Source organism: Lethenteron reissneri, chromosome 51, assembly GCF_015708825.2.
Source record: "Lethenteron reissneri isolate LAM-NWPU_2019-01 chromosome 51, ASM1570882v1, whole genome shotgun sequence".
Classification (NCBI taxonomy): domain Eukaryota; kingdom Metazoa; phylum Chordata; class Hyperoartia; order Petromyzontiformes; family Petromyzontidae; genus Lethenteron; species Lethenteron reissneri.
In genome coordinates this window covers 5,831,210-5,840,657 of record NC_083829.1, presented here as the reverse complement: position 1 = coordinate 5,840,657, position 9,448 = coordinate 5,831,210, and positions in this window count along the sequence as shown.

The following is a 9,448-nucleotide window of genomic DNA, read 5'->3' as shown; positions in this document are numbered from 1 at the left end:
GTCCAAAATCGCGTGACGTCATTTATGGACGGCCCCAAAGTGCTTCGCACGATATCTTGACCTGACATCCTGTCAGGGCTATCGAGGGGGACTTTTATGTCGAGCCAGTCTTAAATGAGTGCTTGCTCTGGTGTGTATAACTTACACTGGTCAACAAATTAAAAAACATTTTTTTCTGGCCTGGACTTTTGCAGCTGTTCTAGACTAATTTCAGGGTACCGATTCCAAATCTGATCTCAGATTTGCTCTATCACATCTCATTTTTATGCTATCGGCATACCCCATTTTTATTGATTTTACCCGAAATTAACTCTGTCACTTATGATTGCAAGTTGTTGCGAGTCAGTGACTACTTTAGTGTTAAAATATGGTGCTGTATTTTTAGGATAGTGTGTTTATAATATGATTTTAATGTAGATATCCACATTTATTTAATATTTTTCTTCTGCAGTTTTTATTGAAAATGCACTATTTTATATCTCAAAAACCTGATGTGATAGACAAAAACTGATGCCAGATTTGGAATCAGCACCCCAAAATTACCTTAAACCCATTGGAATACCTTATGCCAGAAAAATTGTGTTGACCAGTGTAATCAGCACTGGGGAGACAAAGGCGTTCGGGGCTTTGTTCTGGCCCCACCACCAACCCATCGTGCGCTGTGACGCCCTTAATAGGTGCTCGCTAACAACAATGCAACAACAACAATCGCCGTTCGCCACTCAGTGGCCGTGACATCAGCACGGCGCTTGTGCCAGGCTAGGTGCATCTTGAGGTCTCACACACACACACACAAGACCATACCGCATTACAAATACGAACACACACGTACCGTGCGATTGACACCTCTTATAGATGATTACATGACGACAACATGTCTGCATTAAGCCTGACAACTCCTTATCAATGTAGCATACATAGATATATATATGTACACAGTCGTGCTATCTGCAATGGCATTCTGAATTTAGTGGCATTTGTTTTCGATATGTAAATCCACGTACAGCCTTTATAAAGTCAATCCACTGCCGGACGAAGGCAAATCCCGTGCCGTGCGGATCATAGGGGATGTTTTGACCATACTTCACCACCCGGGTCAGTGCGTCGTTGGTGAAGGCAGGGAGCACAGAACGTGGCATCACGGTACAGTACAACAATTTACATTTCTCTTATTGGTTCTTTCGGTAAAGTCACGTAGAATGGAAGTAATACAATAATAAAAATAAAACATAATAAAATAATTATCACGACGTTTCGGCCACAACGCAAGCAGCCGTCCTCAGGTGGAGAACAGGTCTGTCGAGAAGACAGAGTCTGACTCTGTCTTCTCGACAGACCTGTTTTATTTTTATTATTGTATTATTTCCATTCGACGTGACTTTACCGAAAGAACCAAGAAGATGAATCCCTGCAGTCACGAAAGAAGCTTTAAATCGAAATTTACATTTCATAATTGGTTTTTTACCCTTCTATCTGGCAACAAAACTGACACCTTTTTTTTTTACAAGGAGTCATGTTTGCATAGACCACAATACCTGCAGCCATAATGTAAACAAAAAACACAACTCTGATAATGTATGCACTGTCCTTGAAGTTGATTGGTCCACACCCGAGACAGAGTTCCTTAGAGCCTAGTCTCACATGGTGTTGGACCAGACGGTTAAAGTCACGTGGGTATCAAATAAAATAAATGACGACGTTTCAAGGCGCAATACGTGCTTCCCCACCTGATGATGGACGCTGGTGTTGCGCCCGAAACGTCGTCATTTATTTTATTTTATACCCACGTGACTTTACCGAAAGAACCAAAGAGCATGCATTCCTGCAGTCACGAAAGCTTCACATCAATTTCAATTTCGCTGCACTGCCCTCTACAGCCCTCTACTGCCCACAGCGTAGCGCGGGCTGCAGCCTATAACACCTGGTGTGCATGGCGGTCACCCCAAGGCCGTAATTATAATATAAATATTGGGGGAGACACGTCCCAATATTAAAATATGCTAAAAATGCTATACAAAAATAATCGCTATGCTATGTAAATAAAAACAACAATTTGCTAAACCTTGGCCACAATATCTGGACTCGTCTTCATATAAATCAATGCATAGATTTCTGTTGATATGATTGTGGTTATGATTGTACTTTATTCATCACTAATCTCTGCCATCACATACAATGAAACAAGAAATGGTAAAAAAAAAGTAAAAACAGAGCAATATAATACAATACACTATTAGGCATTGTTGTAAAACATAAATGAAAAGTCCATCCAATGTGTTAGTGAATTTTTAAATATTTTCAGCAGGAAATGAGTTTTAAAATTCAGATATTTTTCTGGGTTGGGACCCCCAGACACCCTGGAAGATTTGATCCCCCCCAATGTTGACTCCATGTCTACGGCCTTGGGTCACCCCATCCACGCACTAACCAGGCCCAATTCTGCTTAGCTTTCGAGATCGAGCCCATTCCGCGTTATTTAGAGATTAAGTTACAAGCTTACATTTTAATGGCTGGGAGCTGATATTTGACCAAAGCACTAGCTTTTATTAACTAATTTTGCAGAACGATGAACTTAACAGATGTAGATTACACACATTGTACTACTCTGTGTGTGTGCGTGTAAATATATGAAATGCTATTCATTGGTCATTAGTCAATTTGTGCAGTGGAAATTCCACGTTCATATGGCCCGAGCCAGTCCATCCGTAGGACAACTGCCATTCATTGACTCCCTCCCCCCCATCCCTCCTCATTGAGTGGCACATTCCTGCCAACTGTGTGCTCATTTTATCCACCCGAGATGATGATGGTGATGATGCTTTACAAAATGCCATTTCACTCTTAACCATCGTCAAAAAATGCTTCTGTAAATTAAAATGTGCTTGTGTTCTCCCTACGATGGTTAAATAAAGGATTTTTTGAATGCCATCATCATTTTGTTGTTGCTGTGCTTTCAAAGCACCTCGTGTGCTGGTTGTGAAGGCCAGGCTCACAGCGGATTGCAACCCGATTGCGTGCTACCAGGTGGCGTGCAACTGATTGCAACCCGATTGCGTGCAACTGAATCGCAATCGGTTGCACGCAACCGAATCGCAATCAGTTGCGTGCAACTAAGTTGCGTGCAACATAACCGCAACCGGTTGCGTGCAACTGAGTAGCAATCGGTCGCTCGGTTTCGCGAACAGCTGACAACTGGCTTCTAATCCAGTGTTCAGTAGCCTGTGATCAAACCGGATTCTCGAGTGCGGTGAAAGTCGATGGTCTCAGCCAAAGCACCAAAATCAAACTTCAAAGTTATCCATTTGGTCCTGCACTTAAATCCCGTGTTGGCTAAGAGGGGACGCGCTTACCAATAGCGTCTGGTAGTACAATGGGTACCGTAACTGCAGGCTTCATACCGCACTTGCAAGCCTGGGACGAGGCATTTATCCAGCAGTGGATTGACGGAAGGGTTCGTGAAAACCATGGGTGGAAAAAACCTGATTTTTCTAGCGGCAGGCATCGGGTTTTTTCTTTAATATAATGAATACGAAACTCTGATCCAAGGCTTAGGCTGCTTCCTCGTCGGTGCTGCTATCGTACTCAGGGGGGCCGTCGGGCACGGGGTAGTCGTAAAATGCGGCGGGCAGGTTGGTCTTGATGAACACGAGCTTCTACACAATCGTGGGCACCGCCAGTGAGTTCCTTAGCTTGGCATGGATTCAAGTTCATGTATTAGGTATAGCCCTGTGAGCCATTCGGCTCTTGAATCGGGTGCAACCGCAACAAACAAAAAACAAAAACATGAAGTGAATATGTGCAAACATAAAATCCAAGAAAAGACAGCAAAATATTGCAGAAAAAGCACCGTACACCAACGCTGTGTTTGCAAAAATCCCAGTGGAATGCAAGTCAAACAACAACAACAACCACAAGACAACTTAGATGAAGCCCATCGTTGAGAAGTTCCGCTCGGATGCCGCAATTAGAACCAATTAAACCGGATTTCTCCCAATCTCAGATGATCGGGTTTAATATAATAAGTATAACCCGTAAAAACAAAGTTTTTCACTCTAAATCCTTTATATGCGTGGCGGCTAGAGTCCTCTCGTCCTCTGGCTTGAGATGGCTGCTACCTATGGGTCAGATGATTGTCTGCAGTATTAAACAATTGGTAATTAAATATTTATATTGTTTTCCCTAAACAGTGTAAAATTTTGGAAAAAAATTTTCTCGAACATTAATTGTCTCGCACAACGAGTCTGTGTGCAAAATGTCAACTCGATTGGATCATGGGAAGTGGGTTAAAAAACGACCGAAAGATTTGCACGGTCGTAAGCAAGCAAGCAAGCAAGCACGCAAGCAAGCAAGCGAACTTAATATAAAGGATTTAAAAAGACAATTAAACCCGATTGTAAAAAACCCGCCTGTGCCACCCTTGGTGCAAACTGACTGTACGTGTACAACAATCTCGTTTACGGGGTGGCAAGCCTTAGCTGACGTATCTCGGGTTAAAGTTCAACTTTCAGGTTAATGATTAAACACGTTGCTAACTAACGAGGTCAGACTGTACACGCTACGTATCATATACATGAGACAGAACTCTGCTTTTTAAATCCTTATATTAAGTTTGCTTGCTTGCGTGCTTGCGTGCTTGCTTGCTTGCTTACGACCGTGCAAACCTTTCGGTCGTTTTTTAACCCACTTCCCGTGATCCAATCGAGCTGACATTTTGCACACAGACTCGTTGTGCGAGGCAATTAATGTTCGTGAAAAATTTTTTTCCAAAATTTTACACTGTTTAGGGAAAACAATATAAATATTTAATTACCAATTGTTTAATACTGCAGACAATCATCTGACCTATAGGTGGCAGCCATCTCAAGCCAGAGGACGAGAGGACTCTAGCCGCCACGCATATAAAGGATTTAGAGTGAAAAACTTTGTTTTTACGGGTTATACTTATTTTGTATATCCACATATAATAAGAATTAAACAATATATTTCATTTTCAATCTCATACTTTTTGACGACTGAAGAAGGGTTTGTTTGTTACCCAAGAGCTCATCTTGACGAAACAATTCGTACGCCCTATTTACAAAAAATCCGCTCGTCAGAAAACATTTCTCAACTGTAACGAACAACCCCAATATTCAAATATGCTCAAAATGTCCCCCCGCAATATATTGCTATAAAATAGATTCATGTTGATATGATTGTGGTTATGGTTGTACTTTATGAATCCCTAATCTCTGCCATTACATACAATGAAACAAGAAAAGGTAAAAAAGAAAAAAACAGAGCAAAGTAATACAATACACTATTAGACATTTTTGTAAAACATAAATAAAAAGTCCATCCCATGTGTTAGTGATTTTTTTTAAATATCTTAGGCAGGAAATGGCATGAAATTCGTTTTAAAGTTTAGATTTGGTTCAATCTTAATCTTGGTGATATCTGTCTGCTTATATGTCTGTCTATAGTTTTCTGGTTAGATTTTTTTGTTGCTATTTCATTATACCTGATGATGATTGCTTGTGTTGCAATCGAAACGTCGTATGCTATTATTTAATTTATTATTTTATCTTTATACGTCACTTTACCGAAAGAACCAAATAATTTAGATTTGGTCCCCCCCACAATTTTGACTCCATGGCTACGGCCTTGGAACAACCCCACACGTGCTTTAAAACGTGACCGTCCATCTCTCTTGTCTCCATGCAGCCACCCCATGTTATTACAATACACGAGTGTCCCTCGCTTTATGCGGTAGTAGTAGATGCGTTCCACAAACAGGCCGCACAAAGCGAAACCGCACGGGGAGACGACTGCCTGCCTAGAGGCGCACGAAACACACAAATACAATGTTGTCACACGTCCCAACGTATAGCCTCGTGTCGAGTGAATTCACACTTCTCAGAGCGAAATGTGGGGAGAAATAGGTAGAAATAGAATTTGATTTAAAGCTTTCGTGACTGCAGGGATTCATATATAATAAAAAAAATATTAAAAAAGGTATTGTTTGATTATTTCCCTTCTACGTGACTTTACCGAAAGAACCAAGAAGATGAACCAAATAGGTTAGCAGCGTTTACGCGAAATCGCACAAACCGAACCCGCATAAAGCGAGGGAAACCTGTATAATATGATTCTGATCAGGCCCCACGGCATAAACATATAGTCTCCAACTCGTGTTATTTGCTCTTTCTCTCTCATCTACTGGCCTCTCTGTGCTATGAAGGACCATTGCCTAAAACGTCGCCTATTATATATATGTACACTAGCCTGTAGCCCGTTCAAGGACGGGCGTATTGCAGCGTCATAAAAAGTCAGACCCCCCTCAAATATGACGTCACAAAGCTCTGCCCCCCCCCAAATAAAACATGCTTCAAATCGCTTAAAACTATTGTCATTGTAGTGCGTATTTAATGTGGCGCTGCACTCTGATGTTGTAGGAGAAAACATTTATTAAAAAGTATATTTAATTAAGTAGAACGTGTTGCCCATATTTATTTAAAGTTGCGCATTTTGATGTGACGTCACATTTCTCAACCCCCCCCCCCCTCGTCACACATCGTCACAAATGTCTGACCCCCCCCCCCTCTAGGTGCGTGACGTCATTTATGGACGACCCCTAATCTGTCTGTCTGTTATCTCCTTGTGTGTTCGTTCCCCCTTTGTCGCACGACACCAAGGGTGGCACAGTCGGGTTTTTTACAATCGGGTTTAATTGTCTTTTTATATTAAACCCGATCATCTGAGATTGGGAGAAATCCGGTTTAATTGGTTCTAATTGCGGCATCCGAGCGGAACTTCTCAACGATGGGCTTAATCTAAGTTGTCTTGTGGTTGTTGTTGTTTGACTTGCATCCCACTGGGATTTTTGCAAACACAGCGTTGGTGTGCGGTGCTGTTTCTGCAATATTTTGCTGTCTTTTCTTGGATTTTCTGTTTGCACATATTCACTTTAGGATGTTTTCTTGTTCATGTTTTTGTTTTTTGTTTGTTGCGGTTGCACCCGATTCAAAAACCGAATGGCTCACAGGGATATACCTAATACACGAACTTGAATCCATTCCAAGCTAAGGAACTCACTGGCGCCCACGATTGTGGAGGAGAAGCTCGTGTTCATCAAGACCAACCTGCCCGCCGCATTCTACGACTACCCCGTGCCCGACGGCCCCCTCGAGTACGATAGCAGCACCGACGAGGAAGCAGCCTAAGCCTTGGATCAGAGTTTCGTATTCATTAAACCAGGTTTTAATTCCCCGACATCGGGTTTAATTGTATTAAAGAAAAACCCCGATGCCTGCCGCTGGAAAAATCGTTTTTTTTTTCACCCATGCGACAAAGCGAGCTCGATCGAGACCTCGAACGACCACGAGGGGCCGCAATTCGCCCTCGATGTCGAGCGAGCGGTGAGAATTCCACGTTCTCATGGCGGCGACAAGTCCGTTGGTTGTCTTCAGCACCCCCCCACCTCCCCTAAATCGTCCAGAACGAGCCGTGTGCGGAATGGAACCGCGAGTAAGTGGCGAGGTTAGGAAGAAACAAACGTTGTCATCACCCAGCCAATACCACATCACCATCCATCCCTTCTGTCACCATCGCTATGAACACCACCAAACACCACCACCACGGTCTACGTCGTCATCATCATCATCACTATCACATTCACCATCATAGTTTACATTCCAAGCATTGCATTAACATCGCCAACATCACCGTCAACCACACCGTTTGCATTAACATAATTTATATAAAACATTACGCAATGCCTACCTATCTCCTCAATCATCTCGATTATACAGGGTGGTCCAGATGTCTTATAACACCTCTAAGATGTGTTTTTCATTTACATATGAATGTCTTTTTAAAATAAACCTTACTTTAAAACTATTAAGGTTTAGAGATTTAATGGGGGTCACGCCCGACCGCCTTTGTCTCCCCAGTGGCGATGTTTACTACACACCGCAGCGGGGACTCATTTGAGGCCGAGTCGACCTAGGGGAGGCCCGGGACCCGTATCACACAATATCGTCACTGGGTGTTGGCCGTGAGCGGGAAATCGAACTCGGGTCGCCAGGTTCGTAGCGCCTGAATCGGTCTGCGTTCAGGTATGGGGCCGTCCATAAATGACGTCACGCACCTAGAGGGGGGGGGGGGGTCAGACATTTGTGACGATGTGTGGCAATGGGGGGGGGCGTTGAGAAATGTGACGTCACATCAAAATGCGCAACTTTAAATCAATATAGACAACACGTTCTACTTAATTAAATAGACTTCTTAATAAATTCTAGATTTGAAGCTTTCGTGACTGCAAGGATTCATATTCTTAGGTTTTTTCGGTAAAGTCACGTGGGTAAAACATCAAAATTAATACAAATATTAATTTTGTGTCTGTCGTGATCTTTATTTTATTTTATTTTTCTAAGTAAAAGTTTTCTCCTACAACATCAGAGTGCAGCGGCACATTAAACACGCACTACAATTACAATAGTTTAAAGCGATTTCAAGCATGTTTTAAAAAAAAAATTTGGGGGGGGGGGGGGGGGCAGAGCTTTGTGACGTCATATTCGAGGGGGGGTTCTGACTTTTTGTGACGTCACGTGACGAGGAGGGGGGTCAAAAATCGCTCATAATCGCGTGACGTCATTTATGGACGGCCCCTTTGCCGCTTCCTAAGAAGGCGGCGGCTGCTGAACCGGGTTACGAAACGTCACATTATACCAGCAAAAGGTCAACAACTCTGCTGCTGTTTAATCTCCCTCCCCCTTCTCATACTCTTTTTCGGTAAAGTCACGTAGGTAAAAAAAAATTAATTAATAAAAGTAAAATAATTTTTTTTAAAACAAATTCACGACGTTTCGGAGGCAACACAATCCCTCCGTCTTCAGGTGGAACCATCACAGCCTACGACAGCTGTATCAAGTAAATGAGAGATTACAAGAGCTACCACTCCGTTTATATAATGGTTGGAGAGGGTGGGGAAGGGCCAAGTACGGCACACTTTTTATTAAATCCTTTATATTAAGTTCGCTTGCTTGCTTGCGTGCTTGCTTGCTTGCTTACGACCGTGCAAATCTTTCGGTCGTTTTTTAACCCACTTCCCGTGATCCAATCGAGCTGACATTTTGCACACAGACTCGTTGTGCGAGACAATTAATGTTCGTGAAAAAAAAATTCCAAAATTTTACACTGTTTAGGGAAAACAAATTAAATATTTAATTACCAATTGCTTAATACTGGCAGACAATCATCTGACCCATAGGTGGCAGCCATCTCAAGCCAGAGGACGAGAGGACTCTAGCCGCCACGCATATAAAGCATTTATAGTGAAAAACTTTGTTTTTACGGGTTATACTTGTTATTAAATCCTTTATATTAAGTTCGCTTGCTTGCTTAGGACCATGCAAATCTTTCGCTCGTTTTTTAACCCACTTCCCGTGATCCAATCGAGCTGACATTT